General features: G+C 46.3%; 1 long non-coding RNA gene across 1 annotated transcript; it reads right to left on the reverse strand.

The window, feature by feature from the left end:
* Positions 1-132: 132 nt before the first annotated feature.
* Positions 133-23,683, reverse strand: LOC308251078. The gene is made up of 3 exons (XR_013960900.1): positions 23,582-23,683; positions 5,274-5,386; positions 133-801 (listed from the first exon to the last, which is right to left on the reverse strand). It is a non-coding gene; the product is annotated as an uncharacterized lncRNA (long non-coding RNA).
* Positions 23,684-23,710: the final 27 nt, after the last annotated feature.

Consider the following 23,710-nt stretch of genomic DNA (forward strand, 5'->3'; position numbering starts at 1 on the left):
GCATTTCTCTGCCCACCTGGCGGGGCCTGCAGGCAGACGTGGCTCCTTCCTGGAACATCCCTCTAAGACTCGGTTCTTTTTTTTTGTTGTTGTTCTTTTTTAAAATATATTTTATTGATTTTTTTTTTTTTACAGAGAGGAAGGAAGAGGGATAGAGAGTTAGAAACATCGATGAGAGAGAAACATCGATCAGCTGCCTCCTGCACACCTCCTACTGGGGATGTGCCCGCAACCAAGTTATGTGCCCTTGACCGGAATCGAACCCGGGACCCCTCAGTCCACAGGCTGACGCTCTATCCACTGAGCCAAACCGGTTTTGGCTATTTCTTTTCCTTAAAAAAAATCTTGAAAAGTGAACGCCGCCTGAAGGGTTCGAGTCCTTTTAAGACTCTTCATTCCACATCTGCAGACTAGAAATAAACATATGAGCACAAAAATGAGACAAGCAACAGTGGTTATGCTGAGAGGCAAATGAATCAGTCTGTAGTAAGTTTCTTTCCAAGCCAAAAGTTTTTTGAGTCCCAATTTCAATGTCCAACAGTTCCTTATGTGTACATTCCAGCAATGATATGCTAGTTATGGATGGTGGGCAAACGGTGGTAATGCAGGTCCAACCTTCTCTGGCTTGGTCCTGGGCAACCTGCAGCGACGCACAGCTGCTGAGTGCTAGCATAGCAAGGCGTCTTCAGCGTCTTCCATCTCTGCACTGTTTCTCCTCTTGTCTTCGTGGCTGGAGCAATCTGGTCAGTTTCTCTCTGGGTTCCGTTGTTGCAGGAATCCACACAGGCTTGGAGAAGTTTTCTGGAAATATACAAACATATTCTCAACCAAAGGTTAATAAAGGAATCTTTTTTATAAACTAGACTTGGGATCCTTTCTTTTCATTGTGCCCAAACCATTTTCCTTTGGCTTATTTTGACACCATGTGTGTTTTCATGGGTGTCTTATCTTCAGCATTACAAGTGAAAAATAGTTTTTAAAGTAAAAACTTTTCTTGATGTAATTTACTCACAGGGGATTATTCCACTATCCCCCTTCTTTTTTTTTATTTAAATAATATTAAGAGGCTTTTGGAAATTTTGCAATGCAGTCTTGATAATTTTTTAATTTTAATTTTCTGTACAGAAATATGACTGCTTTGGATTTATTGCATGTTAAGCATGTTTACTATGAGATGAACTATTAATGAAAAATTAGTTAATGCTTCAGGAACAGTTTCCTGCCCAATACAACAAGGTTTCATGAATATTTATTTATTTTAATTAGCCAATTTAAATGAATTTGAAATAAGATTTATTTTTTAACTTTACTTGTCCTAAGTTATGGATAGTAAATGATATTAATTAAATTTCTGCTATTAGTCTTTGGGTAACTTTACATAAACTTTGTTTAGGGAGGCAAAAACACAAATTACTTACTTTAGCTTATGAGGCCCAATATATTGATCTTTAATTACAGTTAGATATCTGAAGGAAACCTCTTTTTATTTCCTCCCAGACACTTTTCTTTCTTTTTTACACCAAGCAACAAATGTAACAAACATGGTTGCTTTTTGAGATTTTAACAAATACTGCCGCAAAGCCATATATTTCAAGTGATTTTTCATTTATGGTGACTGTAATTATTGTCAGATTAAATATTTTAACAACAATCTTTAGTTTACCCTGTAAATATTAGCAGAAGAGATTTCAAAACTTTCAAAATTCTCCTTTTTATAAAGCTTAGAATTATATTTTTAAAGAGTATCCCCTTTGGCCGAAACCGGTTTGGCTCAGTGGATAGAGCGTCGGCTTGCGGACTGAAGGGTCCCGGGTTCGATTCCGGTCAAGGGCATGTACCTTGGTTGCGGGCACATCCCCGGTGGGAGGTGTGCAGGAGGCAGCTGATCGATGTTTCTCTCTCATCGATGTTTCTAGCTCTCTATCCCTCTCCCTTCCTCTCTGTAAAATATCAATAAAATATATTTAAAAAAAAAAAAAAAAAAGAGTATCCCCTTTGGCTTATTTGCATACACAGAGGGGTTATGGGAGGTTTCAGTAATTTTCCTAGACTTTACTTGGATTCAGTTATAATTTCAGCATATAAAGAATAAATAATATGTAAGATTTTAAAATGAGGCACATGGCTTATTGCAAGCAGTGTATTGAGCATTGAAAATAATTCATAAATTCCCAATATGTGAAACGCAAATACCCAGAGTATCACTGGCAGACGCCCCCACAGGGAATCATGACGCTTGGCTTGCCTGGTGTCCCTGACTGGACACATGCTACCCCCCTGAAAGTTTCCTGTTTGAACTTGGCTCTCAATTTTTCCTAGTTCCTTTCTGAAGCAGAGTGCCTTAACAATGCACATAAACTGTCCTTTGCTCTTGATTGGAGCTCAGGTACACGGTCTTTCCCGATTGGCTAATTCAAAGGGAGGGGTTGGCCTTTGCTGTTTCAAGATGGCGGCCCCCAGGGGAGCTGCAAACCATGTGGCCAACATGGCGGCTGCCAAGGCAGGCAGTCCAAAATGGCGGCTGTCTAAACTGTTCTTTGACAGAAAAGCTGATTTGTTTATTCTCACAATAAACAAGGGAAGAGCAAACCAAAATCCCTAAAAGATAGACAGTCAAAATTATATTGCAGACAAACAGAAATCTCACTAGCTGTTTCTGGTGGCTGAACCCTGAGAGGGAGAGCAAGAAGAGCCCCCAAGATTAAGACTTCTCAGCAGCTGCTGGGACGTTCTTGCAATCTCTCTCACGCTTTCAACCCCACCACACACAACTAGGCTTCCCCAAAGCGGGACTTGCCTCTTATTTAAATAAATTAAACAACAACAAAGAGACACAAAAACATCAATACTCTTATACAGGAGGGCAGAACACACTAAAAGTTTACACCAGAGAATTTCCAGCATTAAAAATTACCAAAGCAGTGTCTTTTGTCCCTCTCTAGAATTTCAGTATATTCCCAATGGACTATTTAAAAATAAAAATAAAATGGGTTGGGGTCTTTTCTAGTTGCCTCTACCTCCCTTTGTCTGGGGGAATCTTCTATGAAGATAAATCAGAGGCATGCTTCCTACGGGGAAAAACGGGGTGTAGACATTTATTAATTTCAGAATAGTTCTGAGACAGTCTCTAAAATGTTTTATTAATTTCCATCTTATTGGAAGAAATTTATTTTCTATGCTTTTCCTTAGAAGCTTCTAATTTCAGGTAGCAAGTTAAATACTTAGCATTTCTCAAATTAATAATACTTTTACATTTTTAAGGATATATTTCAAATAAAATACAAGGCATATTCAATGAATAGATTAAATTCTATCCTCTAGATTTTTCATATGAGGCAAATTTAGATTAATATTTTAGTATCTTGTTATTTTAAATACCCAGATGTCCAATAATTTTTATTATTTAATTTAGCAATGTTCTAAAGTCTTAAGTTACTAAAGGCTTTGGAAAACTATGTTTCTGGCAAAAAGGCAGGGGGAGGGGAATTTTAAAAGCACCAAATTTTTCCTAAGCGATAACAAGTTGCCGCCGGCGCCTTCTCCGCTTTTAAATGGAGAAGAGCGATTGGCCCTTTATCATTGATATATTATTACTGAAAAGCTTTACCACAAATACTTTATTTTAGTTATTTTTATTATTTGTGTTCTAACAGCTTTAAGATTTCAAAGCTAATTACTGTCCAAAGCATTTTCTTTTGGTAAATTTTGTAACAGAGCTAACTTATTGACTTTTAGTGGCTTCAATGCTAAAGTATTATTTTATTTTATAAAAACAGGAGTGCCTCCAAGATTTGGGAGGCAACCTTGTAATGCGATACATTATGATTCAAGAATTATCATTATTATGGAAGCATTAATCCTATTGCCTAAATACAGCCTATATATTTTCCTTGTGTAATTTTTGCCATCTTTTTAAAGAAGAAACAGTCTGGTTTATTTTGTAGCATCCGTGAAAAGATTGGGGCTCAAGAAGTCACCCAAATTCGGGCGGAGAGTGCGCATTTTCTTAAGCTTGCTTTTCTATTCACGGGTACAGAAATCCCAGATGCATCCCTAAATTCTGGGAAATGTTTCATTTGTCTAAATTTTAAATGACAGATTGCGAAATAAAAACATGGAAAAGATGAGACTTAACATTCTCGAGTGGGCATCCATTCTACAGGATCGCCAAAAGACCTAGTAATTTTTTTTTTGATGTCCTGTTTTTCCACAATTATAACACCTTTTATACCCCACTGTTACAGTGGCAGCGAGTAAATTTGCTTGAAAAGTGCCTGACCCCACATTCTGACATGCTCAAATCATTTCTGTGATGGCACTATTTTTTCTCAGAGGCGTCAGGCATTTCTTACAGTCAGCATTGGCATTTTCATCAGCTAATTGCTGAATTAAAATGTCTCCCTCAGGGTCCCCTCTTGCTGGTAAAGCCCACCAAGCTTTCCTTCCACAAAGTCTAATTTGCTCATATGCCTGTTGCATATAATTTAGCTGATTTTGCACATCAATATACTGTCCCAGTCCTGCCAGCATATCATAAGTTATTTGAGCATTCAGCCCACGGTTTGCTTGGGCTTGCTCCTGACATTTCTCCAAAAATTCTCCCTTCCATAGTAAATAATCTCCTCCATCCAGAGTTGCACAAGCCAGAGAATACCAATCATAAGGAGCTAAGAATGCTTCAGAAATATTATTCATAAATTCTCCTGTAATCCTTCTCAGATAGCTCTTTGCACAGGTGATTCTATTAATGACAAATTAAACATTTCAGGATTAGGACATGGAGGTGGAGGGGGGCCATGAAGGCCATTCTTCCAATTTTTTTCTTTTTGCTCCTCTTTAGGAGTGGAGGGTGCAAGGGGAGGAGACTCTTCCTCAGCCTCTCTAAAAGGCTCTAGCAAATGCAATACCATGGTCCACAAGGAGAAACAGTTTGGAGGCAAGTTTTTTTTCCCTGCTGCTGAGCTTTTTTCAAATTTTGACCCACTCTTTGCCAACCATTCAAGATCTAATGTACCTTCTTCAGGAAACCAAGGGTTATGTTCTATAACATCAAGCAAAAACTGTGAGAATACCTTCTGAAACTTTAATTCCTTAAGCATGCAAACCAAAAGTCTATAATAAAGTTTCTTACTTTTTAACCGAATTCTGCCCCATTAGCTGGTTAAAGAAAAGATGCGTTCCCACCCTACTTCCAGATGGCAATTTCTGCAGCTGACCCTGGGCTTTGCATGCGGTGAAATTCCCTACCTATATGGTTAAATCTTTTTCCCCACCTATCCGGTGAAATCTTTGGCAAAGTCTTCTCTTCTAGATTTCTGTCCTTGAGGCACCAAATGTGTAGGACCCACGTCCCACGTGGTTCAGGGTTCCAGCTCTGGAAGAGGGGCTGCACGCAAATGAAAGAGACGAGACAAGAAACAATAATTTGGAAATATTGGGGGACCAGGTGGGAGCCCAGCTCAAGAGGAAGGACTCTGCTTGGACTCCGGCCTTGCCATCCTTTTATTCAATTTGGGATACACCTATAGCCCTTAGGCAGGCAATTTCCAGTAACAGGCAGACTATCTTATCAGTAAGGATTTACATGACCATCTGGTAGGGAAGTTGCTTCAGCTACCATTGTCTCGACTAAACAGTGGGTATACAGCCCTGACCTTTACCAGAGCTCAAGGGTCACCAGCCTTCTGGGTTTCTTGTCCACACCTCTCTGCTAGTGAAGACAATGGGTGGCTTCCCGCAGTTTTCTTAAAAAAAAAAAAAAAAAAAAAAAAAAAGCAATAGCGGATAGGAAAAACAATGCTGCCTCTTAGTATTTTATTTTTTTAAAATATATTTTTATTGATTTCAGAGAGGAAGGGAGAGGGAGAGATGGAAACAACAGTGATGAGAGACATTGAGCAGCTGCCTCCTGCACGCCCCCTACTGGGGATTGAGCCCGCAACCCAGGCATGTGCCCTGACCAGAATCGAACCCGGGACCCTTCAGCCTGTAGGCCGACACTTTACCCACTGAGCCAAACCAGCCAGGGCTGAGTATTTTATAACTTAAATTTTCAGATCGGAAAGCGTCTTCATTAACACCACGGACCATGGATAGCATGTGCTCACTCACCACCCAAGCCTGTGCTTCTCCTAAGGCTGCAATGTCTTCCGCATGACATTGGATTCAGTAAATAATAGCTCAGCACAGGGAAATACATGATGAACACACGCACATGCACACACACACGTACATGCATGCACACACATACACGCACACAGAGCCACACATGCAGGCACGCGCAAGCGCACGCGCGCGCGCACACACACACACACACACACACACACACACACACACACAGCTATATACAGCACACAGAACAGTTCCAGAAGGAACAAGAGCGGTGTGGTTCCTGAAATCAGAAGCCTGGCCGTCCATGAACTGTGCATCGCCCGGCCTCCTGCCCTCCCTGGGCCCGCCCCCCACACCTGGTGAGGAGAGCTGGCGGCGACCCCCCTCCCCCGCAACCCCCCCCCCGGCGCTGCACGTCATGGCCAGAACCTCCTGTTCGCATCCAGACAAGCACTGCTAAGGAGGCCGGACGGGGGCTAGCACAAGGATCACCGCTGTCATTTGAATGCCACACTCGCCACCTCCCAAAAGCATGGGAAGGCTTCTGCTAGCTCTAAGGGCAAAACAGGGCTTCTTTCACTTTCTAAAAAAATGGGCATTAATCAAAAAATGGGCAAAGGACCTAAATAGACACTTTTCAAAAGAGGACATTCAGAAAGCCAAGAGACATATGAAAACATGCTCAAAATCCCTAATCATCTGAGAGATGCAAATCAAAACAACAATGAGGTCCCACCTCACACCTCTCAGAATGGCTACTATCAACAAATCAACAAATGACAAGTGCTGGCGAGATGCGAGATGCGGAGAAAAGGGAACCCTCCTGCATTGCTGGTGGGAATGCAGACTGGTGCAGCCACTGTGGAAAACAGTATGGCATTTCCCCAAAAAATTAAAAATGGAACTGCCATTTGACCCAGTGATCCCACTTCTAGGAATATACCCCAAGAAAACAGAAACACCAATCAGAAAGGATATGTGCACCCCTATGTTCATAGCAGCACAATTCACCATAGCTAAGATTTGGAAACAGCCTAAGTGCCCATTAGCAGATAAGTGGATTAGAAAACTGTGGTACATCTACACAATGGAATACTATGCTGCCATAAAAAAGAAGGAATTCTTACCATTTGCAGCAGCATGGATGGACCTGGAGAGCATTATGCTAAGTGAAATAAGCCAGTCAGAAAAAGATAAATATCGTATGATCTCACTCATTTGTGGAATATAGTGAACAACATAAACTGATGAACAAAAGTAGATACAGAGGCAAAGAAGCATCAAACAGACTGTCAAACTACAGCGGGAAGGCTGGGGAGGATTGGAGTGGTGGGTAAGAGATCAACCAAAGGACTTGTATGCATTCATATAAGCAACACCAATGGATGCAAGATGCTGTGGGGGAGGGGAGAGGGCATGTGTCGGGGGGTAGGGAATACCGGAGGAAGGTCAATGGGGAAAAAAAGGAGACATATGTACTACTATTTGTAATACTTTAAACAATAAAAATTTTTAAAAAAGTAAATCCTTCTCTGGGTAATACACAGCCATTAGCATATTTTTGTTTTGTAAAAATCAGGATTAAATTTGTTGTTTTCTTGTCTCTGATGATGTGTTTTAATGATTGATAACTAGCCTCTTTTATGCTGAGGAAGTTTTTAAGTCAATTAGTTCTGTGAAGCTTTCCAATTAGGTACCATAATGTTGGAAAACAAATAAACTAAGTGCATATATATTTATATATGTTTATATTTACAGAGTGGGGCAAAAGTAGGGTTAGAGTTGTGAGTTCATAAACACAGTAAAAAAAATTGGGCATTAAGAATTCTATCAAAATGAAACAACCAAAAAAGGAATATATTGGAGTTTATTTTAAAACTTTATATCTATAGCAATAAAAATCAGTAGGAATCCAGACACAATACTGGTAAACTCTGGTTCATATAACAATTTATTCTAATGAACAGAACTTTTTTCTCTAAATTCATCGACCACAAGACTTTTTTTAAAGGACATGAGTGAAAAAAATATTTCAGCCCTGAGCACGTGCCTATTGGCGATGTTCCATGCTACTCTCCTCATTTAAAGGCGCATGGAGGGATAGAGGGACGAGGGCTGCAACAAGAGCTGGTGTGGTGGGTGGGACGGTCCACGCACAGGGACACCCCGCAGGATGACACCAACATAGGGACTGACCCAGGCTCTGGAGGGAGACAAGCACTGTCCACGTCCCTCCCATTGTGGCATCTTCCAGTGGCCCTGCTTGGGAGCGTGACTTTGGGGCGGGGATTCAGGAGGACTGCCCAAGGTCAGAACTACACCCACCCTGCATGCCCTCAGCACCTCCCTGCCTGCCCTCAGCACCTCCTGCTGGCCCTCAGCACCACTCCTGCATGCCCTAAGCACCTCCCTGCCTGCCCCAGCACCTCCCAGCCTGCCCTCAGAACCCCGCCTGCCTGCCCTCAGCACCCCTCCTGCCCTCAGCATCTCCCTGCCTTCCCTCAGAACCCCACCTGCCTGCCCTCAGCACCCCTCCTGCCCTCAGCACCTCCCCTTGATGCCCTAAGCACCCACCTACCCTCAGCACCCTCCTGCCTGCCCTCATCACTCCTCCTGCCTGCCCTCAACACCTCCCTGCCTGCCCACTGCACCCTCCAGCCTGCCCTCAAAACCCCCTTGCCTGCCTTCAGCACCCCTCCATCCTGCCCTCAACACCTCCCTGCCTGCCCTCAGCACCCCTCCTGCCTGCCTTCAGCTCCTCCCTGCCTGACCTCAGCACCCCTCCTACCTGCTCTCAACACCTCCCTGCCTGCCCACTGCACCCTCCAGCCTGCCCTCAAAACCCCCCTGCCTGCCTTCAGCACCCCTCCATCCTGCCCTCAACACCTCCCTGCCTGCCCTCAGCACCCCTCCTGCCTGCCATCAGCTCCTCCCTGCCTGTCCTCAGCACCCCTCCTGCCCTCAGCTTCTCCCTGCCTGCCCTCAGCTCCTCCCTGCCTGCCCTCAGTTCCTCCCTGCCTGCCCTCAGCACCCCTCCTACCTGCTCTCAACACCTCCCTGCCTGCCCTCAGCACCCCTTCTGCCTGCCCTCAGCACCTCCCTGCCTGCCCTCAGCGCCCCTCCTGCCTGCCCTCAGCACATCCCTGCCTGCCCTCAGCTCCTCCCTGCCTGCCCTCAGTTCCTCCCTGCCTGCCCTCAGCACCCCTCCTACCTGCTCTCAACACCTCCCTGCCTGCCCACTGCACCCTCCAGCCTGCCCTCAAAACCCCCCTGCCTGCCTTCAGCACCCCTCCATCCTGCCCTCAACACCTCCCTGCCTGACCTCAGCACCCCTCCTACCTGCTCTCAACACCTCCCTGCCTGCCCACTGCACCCTCCATCCTGCCCTCAAAACCTCCCTGCCTGCCTTCAGCACCCCTCCATACTGCCCTCAATACCTCCCTGCCTGCCCTCAGCACCCCTCCTGCCTGCCTTCAGCTCCTCCCTGCCTGACCTCAGCACCCCTCCTACCTGCTCTCAACACCTCCCTGCCTGCCCACTGCACCCTCCAGCCTGCCCTCAAAACCCCCCTGCCTGCCTTCAGCACCCCTCCATCCTGCCCTCAACACCTCCCTACCTGTCCTCAGCACCCCTCCTGCCCTCAGCTTCTCCCTGCCTGCCCTCAGCACCCCTCCTGCCTGCCCTCAGCACCCCTCCTGCCTGCCCTCAGCACCCCTCCTGCCTACCCTCAGCTCCTCCCTGCCTGCCCTCAACACCTCCCTGCGTGCCCTCAGCATCCCTCCTGCCTGCCTTCATCACCTCCCTGCCTGCCCTCAGCATCCCTCCTGTCTGCCCTCATCACCTCCCTGCCTGCCCTCAGCACCCCTCCTGCCTGCCCTCAACACCTCCCTGCCTGCCCTCAGCACCCTCCTGCCTGCCCTCAACACCTCCCTCCCTGCCCTCAGCATCCCCCCTGCCTGCCCTCAGTACCCCTCCTGCCTGTCCTCAGAACTCTTCCTGCCTGCCCTCAGCATCCCTCCTGCCTCCACTCCCAGGCTTTCTCTGCTTCTCTGTTAAAAGGCAGCAGCAAGGGAACATTGCCATGGTTGGCAGCGGAGAGCTATGAGCAAAGAATCTTTCCCCTTTTTAAAATTGGATATATTTAGGTCAGTTCTAAATCCATATCAAGGCAGCCAGCATTCAGGAGATACCACCTGTGGTTCATTGTTATGCAGCCTCCAGCGCAAAGTCTCTTTCCTTTCATTCCCCAGGTTTCAAAATCAAGCAGGTGCCCTAATAGCACATCTAGGAACACCAGCCAAGTTACCACAGCATTAACACCTTCCCTAGGCCACCTCAGCAACCGGGCTTCGGTTTAGAAATCATTAGATACTAGAGGCCTGGTGCATGAACTCATGCACCAGTGGAGTCCCTCGGCCTGGCCTGCAGGGTGGGGCCGAAACCAGCTCTCCAACATCCCCTGAGGGGTCCCGGATTGCGAGAGGGTGCAGGCCAGGCTGAGGGACCCCACCGGTGCAGGATCGGGACCTGGGAGGGATGCAGGAGGTTGGCCAGCTGGGGAGGGACAGCAGGAGGGCTCCAGGATCCAGGATGTGTCCGGCCCATCTCACTCAGTCCTGATTGGCCAGACCCCAACAGCAAGCTAACCTACCAGTCAGAGCGTCTGCCCCCTGGTGGTCAGTGCACATCATAGTGAGCAGTTGAGTGGTTTTACCATATCTTATCTACCGTGTTCCCCAAAAATAAAACATCCTCTGAAAATAAGACCTACTTACAGGTTTCCTTCAAAGTGAAATATAAGGCATCCCCCGAAAATAAGGCCCAGGCTCTGTCTCAGAATGAAAATTAATTTACCGTAAACTGGTCGCTAGGGCCGCCCCAACTGGCGTCTAGCAACCAGTGACGTTACGCCGAGTCCTGACGTCACTGCTGTGTGGAGGCGGAGCGGAGGTCGGAGTGAGCGGTGAGCGCGGGGCGGGAGAGAGGAGGAGACTTTTGCAGATGCGTGTAGAACAGGAGGATTAGAGCGGACTGGACACGGCGAAGGTGGTGAGTGCTGGTCTGTCTCTGGTGATACTACCTGATGCTCGTGGCCGCCTTCATGATGACTGAAGGTTCTCAGTCAGTGGCAAACCCTGCTCCAGCCCAGATCCAGGCCCCAGCAAGCCCAGTGACAGTCCCCAGGCAGGCCGCAGGGGGTAAATGGCTGATAAAGGGGTAGGGGGGATGTCTGGTGAAGGTGTTCAGTGGCACAGGGGTGGGGGGAGGGGGATCACTTAAAATGACACAGGAGGATCAGAGGGGGCAATCAAAATGACACAGGAGGATCAGAGGGGACAATCAAAATGACACAGGAGGATCAAAAGGGGTTACTAAAATGGTAATCCCCCCTCTGATTCTCCTGTGCCATTTTGATCCCCCCTGTGTCATTTTGAGTGATCCCCCTCCCCCCACCTTGATACCCCAATTCCTTTTTTTTTAACCCTAGAAATGAGCACAAAAAGAAAAAGCTACTCCGTGGAGTACAAGAAAGGAATCGTGGAAGACTCTTGGGGCCAAAATCTTACTGCTTTCTGCAAAGAGATGTTGAGTATCCGATTGGTCCGAAAATGGCGAGCAGAGTATGGTAACCTCATTGAACAAGTGGACAAGGGAAATGCTACAAAGCGCAAGTGTGGATCAGGTCGGCAACCATTGTTTTCCGAGCTGGAAGACCTGATCTGTGAATGGGTTGTTGACAGGAGAGCAAAGCCTTTGGTTGTGAATAGGGCTCAGATTCAAGAATTTGCCCTTGCAATGGCACCACAGTTTGACATAGCCCCCGAAGACTTCAAAGCATCACAACACTGGCTGGATAATTTCCTTCAGCGAAGTGAACTGTCTTTAAGAAGATCTACAACATTGTTTAGGTTGGAAGATACTCAAGTTATTAAGCGAGCACTTGCATTCAAGTCCTTTATTGATGATGCTGACTTCTCTAAATACAGTCTTTCCAACATGATTGCTATGGATGAAACTGCAGTGTTTATGGGCCAATCATCTCAAACAACAATTGAACAGCGGGGTGCCTCCTTAGCGTACATTCCCTCCACTGCTTACGAAAGTGCACGTGTTTCCTGTATTTTGGCAATTCGTCTGGATGGCACTAAAATCCCACCTTTAATCATTTCTAAGGGCAAGAAGGAAAAGATTGAACGTGTTTTGGGCGTTTTTATTCTTGAAACTGAAAAAGCCTGGGCCACACAAGCAGTTATAAGGAAGTGGGTCGATTTAATGCTGCCGCTTGTTATGCGAGGGAGCCAAAGAGGTCTGCTAGTCTGGGATGCAGCCAGCACTCACCACGCTAAAGACATGAAGACATTCCTTCACGAAAGAAAAATAGATCAGATAATGATTCCCGAGGAATGACGGCCTATCTCCAGACTCTTGATATTGCAATAAACAAGCCATTCAAAGACAATTTGCGCATGGAAATTAATGACTACGTTGAAAATAGAATGGAGAGAAATCAGCATGGAAACTTTGTGAAACCTAAACTGCAAGAAGTTGTGACTTGGGTGAAGAATTCATGGGAGAAAATCACTGACAGTTGCATTGCAAATGCACTGTGAGCAGACTACCTTGACAAGAAGTACTCATTTAAAGACAGTGCTGTTGCTAAACATGAGAGATTTGGTCCACTGATTCTGAAAGAAATGGAGTCACAAGAAATTCACCAGGAAATTCAGGAATTGGATTGTTATGATGCTGTTCCAGAAGATGATGACATGATTGTCATTGAATAAATGAGTAAATTCTTGATACTGTAGGATTCACAGTTTGTCTGGTTTGTGTTGACAGCTACCGTACTACCGTACCGTATACAGGTAATAAATTTCCTTTATTTTCATTTAACAATAAATGTGTACCGTATTCTTCATGGAAAAATAAGACATCCCCTGAAAATAAGACCTAGCGTGTCTTTGAGGGCAACAATTAATATAAGATACTGTCTTATTTTCGGGAAAACACAGGTAATAAAGAGGGAATATGCTAATTGACTGCCATGCCCTCAAAGATGGTGGTGCCCACAGCCACAAGATGGCAGCACCCAGTCCCTTCAGACCCACCGGTGTACCTGCCTCTGGAGTTCCCCAGTCCCCTCAGCCCCCTAGCTGCCCAGGGCCAGCCCAAGGCACAGGCAAGCCTCAGATGGCAGCTGCCCAGCCACCCAGGGCCACCCGAGGCTCAGGTAACCAGGTCCAGCCAAGGTTTGCACTGCTGGCAGTGGCAGCAGCAGACGTGTGATGGGGACATCGCCTTCCCCTGATCGCTGGGTCGCCTCCCACCCCTGAGGGCTTCCGGACTGTGAGAGGGGGCAGGCTGGGCTGAAGAACCCCCCCTCCAGTGCATGAATTTTCATACACTGGGCCTCTAGTCATTAGCATATTATGCTTCGATTGGTTGAATGGAGACTGGACACTTAGCATATTAGGCTTTTATTATAGAGGCCCGGTGCATGTAATTCGTTCACAGGGGGGTTGTCCCTCAGCCCGGCCTGCACCCTCTCCAATATGGGACCTCTCGAGGGATGTCCGACTGCCAGTTTATTATTATTATTATTATTATTATTTTTTTTTTTTTTTTACCGACTGCCAGTTTAAACTGACAGTCAGACATTCCTCTCACAATCCAGGACTGCTGGCTCCTAACCGCTTGCCTGCCTACCTGCCTGATTGCCCCTAACCACTTCTGCCTGCCAGCCTGATTGCCCCCTAACCGCTCTCCTGCCAGCTGATTGATGCTTAACTGCTCCCCTGCCAGCCTGATCGCCCCCAACTGCCCTCCCCTACTGGCCTGATCACCCACAACTGCCCTCCCCTGCCAACCATCTTGTGACAGCCATCTTGTGGTGGCCATCTTTTGACGATGTGAGGGTGGCCATCTTGTGGCAGCCATCTTGTGATGATGTTACACGAGGGCATTGTGCCACCTAGGCTTTTAGTATATAGGATGTTTAATTTACCTTCATTTTAGTGGTGTCTTTTTTTATTTCCAAGTGCTTTACACTTTTTCAAAATTATAAGTCCTATAGAAAAAACACGATTTTAAAGACTGAGATTAACTCAGTTTCTTCCACAATGAACTGAGCTAAATGAGAAAGCACGCTCACTACCGGCAGGTGTGGGCCAGCCGAGGAAGAGCAGAGCGGGAAATGATTTGTGTCTGAGTCTGGAAACACGCAGTCAGCGCTGCAGTTTGCAGTCTGTGGTCAGACATGTGTATCCCCTTGTCTGATCTTGGACCAGTGCCACCAGAGTTTTACGAGCTTCATCTCAAGAGTAAATCCCCCAGAAGATTCTCTTTCCTGCAGGTGGTCAAGATCATTTTTGGCCCTTTGTCTTTCCATGTAAGTTTTACAAGGGTTGGTCAGTGTGCACACACTCACCATTCACACAGCATTGGAGGTATGACTTGGAATGCATTTAATCTACACATCAATTTGGGAAGAATTCACTTCTTTTTTTTTTAAATATTTTTTTATTGATTTCAGAGAGGAAGGGAAAGGGAGAGATAGATAGAAAAATCAATGATGAGAGAGAATCACTGATTGGCTGCCTCCTGCACGACCCCCACTGGGGATCAAGCCCACAACACAGGCATGTACCCTGACTGGGAATGGAACTGTTGACCTCCTGATTCATAGGTTAATGCTCAACCACTGAGCCATGCCAGCCGGGCAAGAATTAACTTCTTTACAACATGGATAACAGCTGCTTCTGAACCATGAGCATGTCTTATCACTCCAATTATGTCGGTCCTCGGGAATTTCAACAATTTGGTATTTTCCAGAGTGTAAGTCTTGTATGTTTCATTAACTCTCTAGATGTTTGATTTCTTTGCCTCTGTCAGTAGTACTGCATTTTTATTTTATTTTATTAACATTTAATTGCTGGGAATGAAAATTCATTTGTTTTTTTAAACTTCTGAACAAACTTTCAAAATAAACTCTAATACTTGTCCCTAGGGTTCACTTGAAATATTTATATGCACAGCCATGCCATCATGGTCCACTTGGTTTCCTTATCTTCTGCAGATAAAAATAGCCCACTTTCCCTCAGCTGACCACTTTCCCTCATAGCCTCGCTCCTTTGAAAATTATTAATATTGATGCTTTGACTCATCCCAGTGCTGCCCCACGTCAGACCTCAGTTTGGATTCTAGCTCCTAAATTTATGGTCTGTTTTGCTCGAAAATGTCCCTAAACTCCGAGTGGTTCCTCAGCCATGAAGGGCACGTGGTAAGGCACCTCTAGATGGCCCCAAAGCTCTCCTATAAACTCCCGCCTTGGTTTGTGTGCGTTTTCTTAGTTTTCACCTGAGAATATTTTTTCCTTGATTTTAGAGAGAGTGGAAGAGAGGGACAGCGACAGAGAGAAACATCGATGTGGGAGATAAATTGATTGGTTGCTCCCACACGTGCTCCAACTGGGGCCGGGGATCGAGCCTGCAACTGAGGTATCAAGACCACAGCCCTTCAGTCCGTGGGCTGATGCTCTAGCCACTGAGAAAAACTGGCGAGGGTCCACCTTCGAGTATGGGCTGGGCCTGAGACTCACCTCTAATGCATAGAATATGGCAAAAACAATGGTGCCAGTGGTGTGTTCAAGGTTCCATGACAGGAGACTGGCTTCCATCTCAACGCCCTGTCGTGCTCACCTGCTCACTCATCTGATGGAAGCACCACTGGGCTGCGAGCTGCCCTGTGGACAGGCTCATGTGGCAACGAACTGGGGGAGGCCCCTGCCACCAGCCAGTGAGAAACTGAGACCTCAGTGTGACACCGATGAGGACAGAAACTTGCCAACCACACACCAGTGAACTTGAAGTTGCATACTCCCTGGTCAGCCCTGCAGATGTGATCACAGCCACAGCTCCACTGTACTCACAGTCATGTTAGAGACTTTGTGGCAGAAGCACCCAGCTAAGCCACCCAGGATGCCTGGCCCACAGAAAGGAGCAGATGATAAATGTCGCTGGCTCACACCATGGAATTTGGAGGTTGTTTTGTTATTAAGCAACAGCTAACCAATACAGAGGGTAATTCAGAGTCAATGGCCCTTACAGGCTGATGCTGCCTCTCCTGGTCTCCCAGGTACAGCATAGTTCCTGCCTCGAGCACAGCACCAACCGTATATTTCAACCCCGGAGCCACTGGGGAACCCTTTCGTTTGTCCCGACTGACCATGTTGCGCCCACGAATGCCCAGAAGATAAGAATGAAGGGATAGAATTCCACCATGGCCTGTGGGTGCTCACATGTTCCTGTCAGCAGGGAAGCCCCGCTCTGGCCTCACACACCCACGTTTTGACCAGCGGAGGCGGTTACTCTGATTCCCTGGTGCAGCTTAGAACCAAGGATGGGTCCTGGGACTCTGGCTGGAAGAGCCCGGCCCGGCCCGGATACTGCACAGCATTGGGCTCAGGGAAGGGCAGTGCTCAGAGGTGAAGGCGTGGGAGGCTACTGGGCTGCTCAGGTCTGAAAAGTGTGCTGTAATTTAAATGCTTTAAGTGCAAAAGAGCGCTTCCTGTTTCAGTACGATGTCAGAATTCCTGTGGACATCTGGAGACTCCGGGCCATTCTGTGTTTCTTCCCGTCTGGGTGGAATGCATGCGTGAGAGTCTGCATTTACTCCTAGACGAACCGACTCTCAAGCAACATGATTTGCAGAGTTTGTCCTGTAAACTAAAGCAAGTTTTGATCAAGTCTGAATTATATAAGCCAGTTTTTCCTTTTTTTTAGCCATTTTAAACCATTTTTTTTGCATCAATTTACTCTCCAGAAAGATATTTAGGGTTGTTGTTTTTTTTCCTAGAGTCACATTTGTAAATAATAAATCTCACAATAAAATTAATGACTTTCCTTTGCTCTATTTTCATCACTGCAGCATTAACTCTGCACTGGCAATAATTAAACTCCTATATCGTAGGGTCAGGAGACAATATGATAGAATTGAAAGGCCTTAGTGCAGCCTTGGGCAAACTACGGCCCGCGGGCCGGATCCGGCTGTTCTATCCGGTTCTCTTGCTCTCCCCTCGGCTCCTTTACTTTGAATTTATATTAGTTCACACAAACACTCCATCCATGCTTTTGTTCCGGCCCTCTGGTCCAGTTTAAGAACCCATTGTGGCCCTCGAGTCAAAAAGTTTGCCCACCCCTGCCTTAGTGTCAGGTAAACTGGGCCGGTGCCTGGTTTCCACCCTCCCGACTGTGCAGCCTTCGAGGCTGAGTTCCAGCTTTCTTGTCTGTGCGATGACAACAGCATCCTCCGCTGGGAATGAAACGTGTCTCCCCAGGGTTTGCCCATAAAGTCCTCATTTCTACTGTGATCATCCCGAGGCAGGCTCCTGGGGTGATGGGGCCGTGACGGGGGAGCCCTCACAACGGATGAGAGCCCTGAAAGGAGACAGCACGAAGGACTGTCCCTCTCTCTGCTCTTCCCCTGTGCACCTGGAAGGGGCCCCTCAGAACCCAGCCATGCAGGCCCCTGGTCCCTGACTTCCAGCCAGTCTCTCAGCCCTGACTTCATGTTGTCAAGCGTGCCAATCACTCCAAGGCAGCAATACTCCATTGGGGTGGGGGGGGGGGGTGTTCTCTGTCCTTTGCCATCCTCCCTTCTCTTCTCTCCTGGGATCTCATCCAGGCTCCTGTTGGCTGCTTCTCCCCATAGACTTTCTAAGCGCCTCTCCCTGTTGTTAATCCCAGTACGTCACTTGCATCACACTCCAGATTCATTCTGCTTCCTTCCCGGGAAGAGTCATCGGCTGATAATAGTAAAGTAACCACCCACATGGTACGACTGCTCAGAAATGAAGATGCCAACACATACTAAAAAGGATTTTCCTTAGAGCGTGTGCCAGTCAGAGGAGAGCCACGGAGTCCATGTGTACACATCCCTCTTCAAAATTTACCAGGGGCCCTGAAGGAGATGACCACAGGACTACAGGGATGGCCAGCTTCTAGCCCCCTAGTGGTCAACGCCACGCTGCCCAGTTTCCAGGGCCCACAGGACTCTTCAGCAATGAAACATTACTGCAACCCATCAAAGTATTTCCAACGAAAGATGACAGCTCCATTCCCATGTCCCCTGCACAGCTGCCACAGTGGAAGCTGAATAATTTGCTACATGTACAAACTAGTTGCCCTGGCCAGTTTGGCTCAGTGGTTGAGCGTCAGCCTGCGGACTGAAGGGTCTTGGGTTCAATTCAGGACAAGGGCACATGCCTGGGTGTGGGGCGTGCAGGAGGCAGCCGATCAATGATTCTCTCTCCTTATTCATGTTTCTCTCTCTCTCTTTCCCTCTCCCTTCCTCTCTGAAAGCAATAAAAATATATTTTAAAAAAGAAACTTGTTGAATACTACTGTTTTGCTTAAAAACAAAATTAAAAAATGGAATCTAAGTCACGCTAATCTAAGTCATAGACAGTCTACAGTTTTATCTAATTCATATTAACACAGATGGCCTCAATTGTCAATGTTTCATTATTTTGATATTAATTTCCCCAAATATATTTTAACTCTGCCTTTATCTGTTTTCACACCATCCCTTTCCTCACCTTGCCTGTGAGCTGACAGTCTAGATGGCTAACCTCCACTTTCTAGGAGGCAGCCTCCTGGCCTGTGCGGCCCAAATGTCACACCCATACTTAAGCCTTCAAGTCCCCAGGTGACAGCCTGGTGTTGCTCCCTGCACCTGCCACAGTGGGCCTCTTGGTTCCTTGAATGGCCACCTCTCATCCCCTAGAATGCTGTTCCCTGGCCTCTCTCATATCTCGTTAACTCCCACTTGTCCTTCAGAGCTCAGTTTGCTCCTCTTTTCTCAGGAGAAACCTTTGCCTACTCCACCAAGACAAAGAGAATATGTTGTCATAGCTCCCTACAGTCTGCCTTTGTCGCACTGACATTTTTAGGGATAACTGATTTCATGTCTGTCTCTCCCACTCGAACATATGAAAGTGGGGACACTATCATGTTGTTCTACTGTGCATCCTCAGAGTGCCTGGCCTCATACAGAAATGCAATTTACAGAATAAATATTGCAAAATTAATTGCACGATTCTCCACGTTTAAGCCACAGGGGTTCTCTGTTTTTTTTTCTGCCCATGTTGATAATCCACCCGGTTTAATTGCTTTCACCTTCAGAAACAACTTTTCACTCTTAATTGGAGGGCACACATTCTTTGTTAAATCAACCAAGTAGTTGTGAAAAAGAAGTGTTGCTCATAAATATGCGACTCATTGAAGCCCGTGCCCCCCCACCCCCCAGGTATGAGAAATGAAAGAGAAGAGCATTAAAATTCCATGAATTAAGAGAAAAGAATTGTCACAGGAACAGGCCAACCCACATGTAAATGGATATGATATTTTAAAAAAAAGGTCTTTTAAATAAGTGGGAAAATATGAACTATACAGTTAATTCATTGGCAAAACTAGCCACCTGTTTCAGGGAGAAAATGAAAGTAGACCCTGACTCATGCTGTTCACCAGCCATTTTATTTTTTTAAAATACATTTGTATTGATTTCAGAGAGGAAGGGAGACAGAGAGAGAGAGAGAGAGAAACATCCATGATGAGAGAGAATCATTGATCAGCCGCCTCCTACATGCCCTCTACTACGGATCGAGCCCCCAACCAGGGCATGTGCTCTGACTGGGAATCTAACCCTGACCTTCTGGTTCATAGGTCGACGCTCAAGGACCAGGCTCACTATCCATTGCAGATGGCTTAAAACACTAATCATCTAAGAATAACAATATAAGGAGAAAATAACTTGAGGATTAGAAAAGGCTCTTAAACCAGATATAAGAGACAGCCACGGAGCACGCAGGGCTTTCTCAAATGCAGAAAGGATCTGTGGGAGGCGGAAGACGGGTGCAAGCCATGCAGTGTTCCCACAGACTGGCTGAGAGAAGACAAGTTTGGTCTGAAAGGCAGTGATGATAAGGGGACAGATGATCCTAGACATCTAGGGGTCACGGTATGGGTGGGGGGACAAGGAGATGAGTCTGGCACTAAAAGGGCCAGACCAGGAGGTACCTGGCTGTGTGGGCTTTCCCCTGAGGATGCATGGTGACCAAGGGCGGTGCCTACCCCAGGAGAGGCACCCAGGAGGGACTGCATACCTGAACCCAAGAACACATAGGCGTCATGTTTAAAACTATACACCTGAGCTTTATATGTTACTAACCAATGTTACTCCAATACATTTAATTTAAAAAACGAAAAACCAAAAGATGGCTTCAGCCCCAACGATTGGAAACACACAACCACATTTTTCACTTCCTTACACTGACTTGTGTTTCCACAACGAGACCTCGTTGAAACCTTGGTATCTTGCATTACAATGGAAAATTTAGTAAGGCCCATATATCTCAAAACCAGAAATTTCTTGTTTCTTTAAAGACTTCAATGGCAAGAAAATTAGTACTAGATCCTTTTCCCCTGATGCCAATTATTAGTGTATTTTAAAAATCCATTTTTCTGCATAAGTACTTTTAGTAATGGGCTACCATTACCGTCCTAATTAAAAATGATCACACTTTATAGTAACAAGTCTTATTGGTACGTTATCTGCTGCCAACTGTAATATGAAAATTGAGATTAGATTGTCTAAGCCCCCAATAATTAATCTGCCTGTTCAACACCATTGAGCCGCTGTGATGTGCCCAGCACCATTCTAGTCGCTGGAAATAGAGCAGCAAACAAAACAGACAATAACACATGCGGGTGGGAGCCTGTTTTCTCGCTGTGAAGTGTAAATGATTTACAAGGAACAAGTAAAATGTACGCTAGAGTAGCGGGCAATAGGTATTCAGGGGAAAGGAAGCAGGAGCAGGGATAGAAAGAGAAGCAGTAATTGCTAAGTCTCCAGGGAAGGCCGTGCCTATGAGTGATAGCTGAGAATATGCTGAGAGGAGGTGAAGAGAGGAGATAGGAGGATAACCAACAGGGGACCATTCTTGGGAGGAGGGAAGGCACATACAAAGCCTCTAGCTTGGAGTGCCAGTCATGCCGGGGCCAGCAGCGGCCAGTGTGGCCAGTGCAAAGGAGCCAGGCCCAGCCTGAGTGAGGAAGTCTAAAGGAGTCTGGGTGGTGGGCAGATGCCCTGGGCCCTGGGAGCCATTTTAGGATTTGGGGTTTTAGTCTAACTGAGATGGAAAGCCTTCGGAAGGTTTTGAGCAAAGAGATCCTTGTTCTGAGTTTTTAAGGGGCTATTTCTGGCTGTTGGGCTGCGACTCGAGGGAAGGGGGCAAGGGCAGAGCAGAAGGTCAGCGAGGAGGCCAGGGCTATGATCCAAATGGAATAACTTCTTAGTAACTTTAGGACCTCTGTCTTGAGGAGTCCAACTTCAGCAAGAATTGTCAATATTTGTTTAAATAAGAGAAATGTTTTAATTAGTTCAAGACATAGATGTCATGAACCAGGGAGCATCCCCAAAGAGAGTCACTCACACACATTCGTGTCTTTCCCCAATGCCAGGCTTCTGAGGGGAGCCCTTCCCAAGAAGCTGACAGTCACACATAGGTCACACACAGAGAGGGAAGGGTATGCCACAGAAGCGAGCAGAGCGAGCGTCTAGTGTGGAGTCTTGGAGCTGAGTTCTTACAGCCACCAGGGCTGGAATCCCACCCATGGTGTAACCAGACAACCAAGCAGTCCCGGCTGCCTGCCACTACTTGAGCCAATTCAGCAGAGACAGGGTTGAATCCTATGTGAGCGCTTATTCCAATATTGCCGGCAGCATGGGGGAGCAGCAGGTCATCCACAGACATCTGCTCTGCCCCCCACCATAAGCCGGCTGCTTATATGGGGTAGGACAAAGATTACTTGGGGAAGTAGGCAAAAGGGTACACCAAAGGAGCAGTTTACAGGTAATGGGGGCTGGAGATTTGCAAAGGCCTGTGGGTATGCAAAGGCTGGGGTTCTTCAAAGGGCTGGTGGCTATGGTTTCTGCAATAAGGTTGTTGATCTTTTCATGATAATAGGCAACTCCCAGCCAGGTTAGAATGTGCCTTCTTTAACCAGAACAACACAGTCACGGCTAACAGAGCATAATTAATATTTCTTACAATTATCGCTGGTCCCCACATTCCTTTTCTGCCCCTACCTATATCAGTGTCCAGATGGATTCCCTATCCAAGCATTCAGACTTATGGTTTGGGGCATTCCTGGCCCCTCCTAAGGACATCCCCTTTACACCCCGTTGCCTCAGTCTTGACATAGCACTTGGCATAAGCAGTCATGGCTGACAGTGACTCCATATTGATTGATTGATTTTCGGATTGAGTTGTTCCGAAAGTCCCCTCCGCTCTTGCTCTATATGTACTAATATAGAGTCTATACAGTAGATCAAGGACCAGAGCAAACACAGACTGAGTAGACAGTGCTTGCTTTAAAAAAGTACACATTTGTTGTCTACTAATACATCACTATTAAAACTCAGTTGTTTCCTTTATTGTCGTAACCATTTACAATTACCAGTAATTTAAGGAACTGAGATAAATACTGTAATTATGTAGACCTCATTATATATTTAAAAAACAATTTTCTTCCCCAGAGTTGTAAAATGTTATAACTTGATTTATTGTTTTAATTTTACTTTTTGTTTCATTTTTAGATTCAGAGAATATGAAATCATTGCATTGTAACTTGGAACCATCTTGCTAAATATTTACGCCATATATTAAACATCTTTAATCTAGACGGAATTGGTAGGGGTTTCTCCCACGTTATAGCCCCACTATTAATGCTTAGACACCCTGTCTCTTCCCTTTACATAGTTTTTGGTATCAACCTCTTTCATACCAGTGTAATATTTACTTTTTAAGGCTGGTAATCAAAATATGCATAAAGTTCAATTTTGTTACAGTAAGCGTTAAAAATTGCGAACATTTTGAGAACTCAAGTTATTGGCAGTCTAACATGTCCAAGATGGGGGCATAACGGAATTAGGTGTGACATGGACAATAGCAGTCCCTGGGTGCAAGCCACACTGCCTTTCAATCCTAGATTCTCCCTCTCAGTTACCTTTCCTCTCCCAGCTGTGAAATTCTGAGTCCATGATGTAATGCTAAGGGTGAACAAATGAGCGATGGAGTCACAAGGTTTCCCTGTGGGTGCTGCAAAGCAAAAGGCAGTAAAACAAAAGGAATAGACCACCGCTCCTAACGCTGTAGCTTTTGCTCCATGTCTGGACAACCTTTCAACGTTATAGCTTATTAAGGGCACAGGGCTTGAGGGAAGGCCGAGGGGTGCTTTCGCAGTCCTAACTTATCCACTGTTTTCCACGTAGCGCACGATTATTTTTCTCGCCTTTTACTGTAAACAATGACACGCATGCTAAGGAGTAGCCGGGGGTTGAACTGCTGGGAGCTCACGATCAGCATTCACGCAGGACACGCGTGTACCACCCGACAGAGCCCGGAACGTACCTGGGAGGCCCGCGACCTCCCCTCTGCTTCTTAGCAGGGAGGCGGGAGAGGCGAGCTCACGTGTGCGGATGACGCCAGCCTACAGGCTGCGTAACCGCTCCCCCCAGAGGCCCCGCCCCTCCAGTAGCG

Source organism: Plecotus auritus, assembly GCF_963455305.1.
Source record: "Plecotus auritus genome assembly, chromosome: 6".
In the NCBI taxonomy this organism is placed as follows: domain Eukaryota; kingdom Metazoa; phylum Chordata; class Mammalia; order Chiroptera; family Vespertilionidae; genus Plecotus; species Plecotus auritus.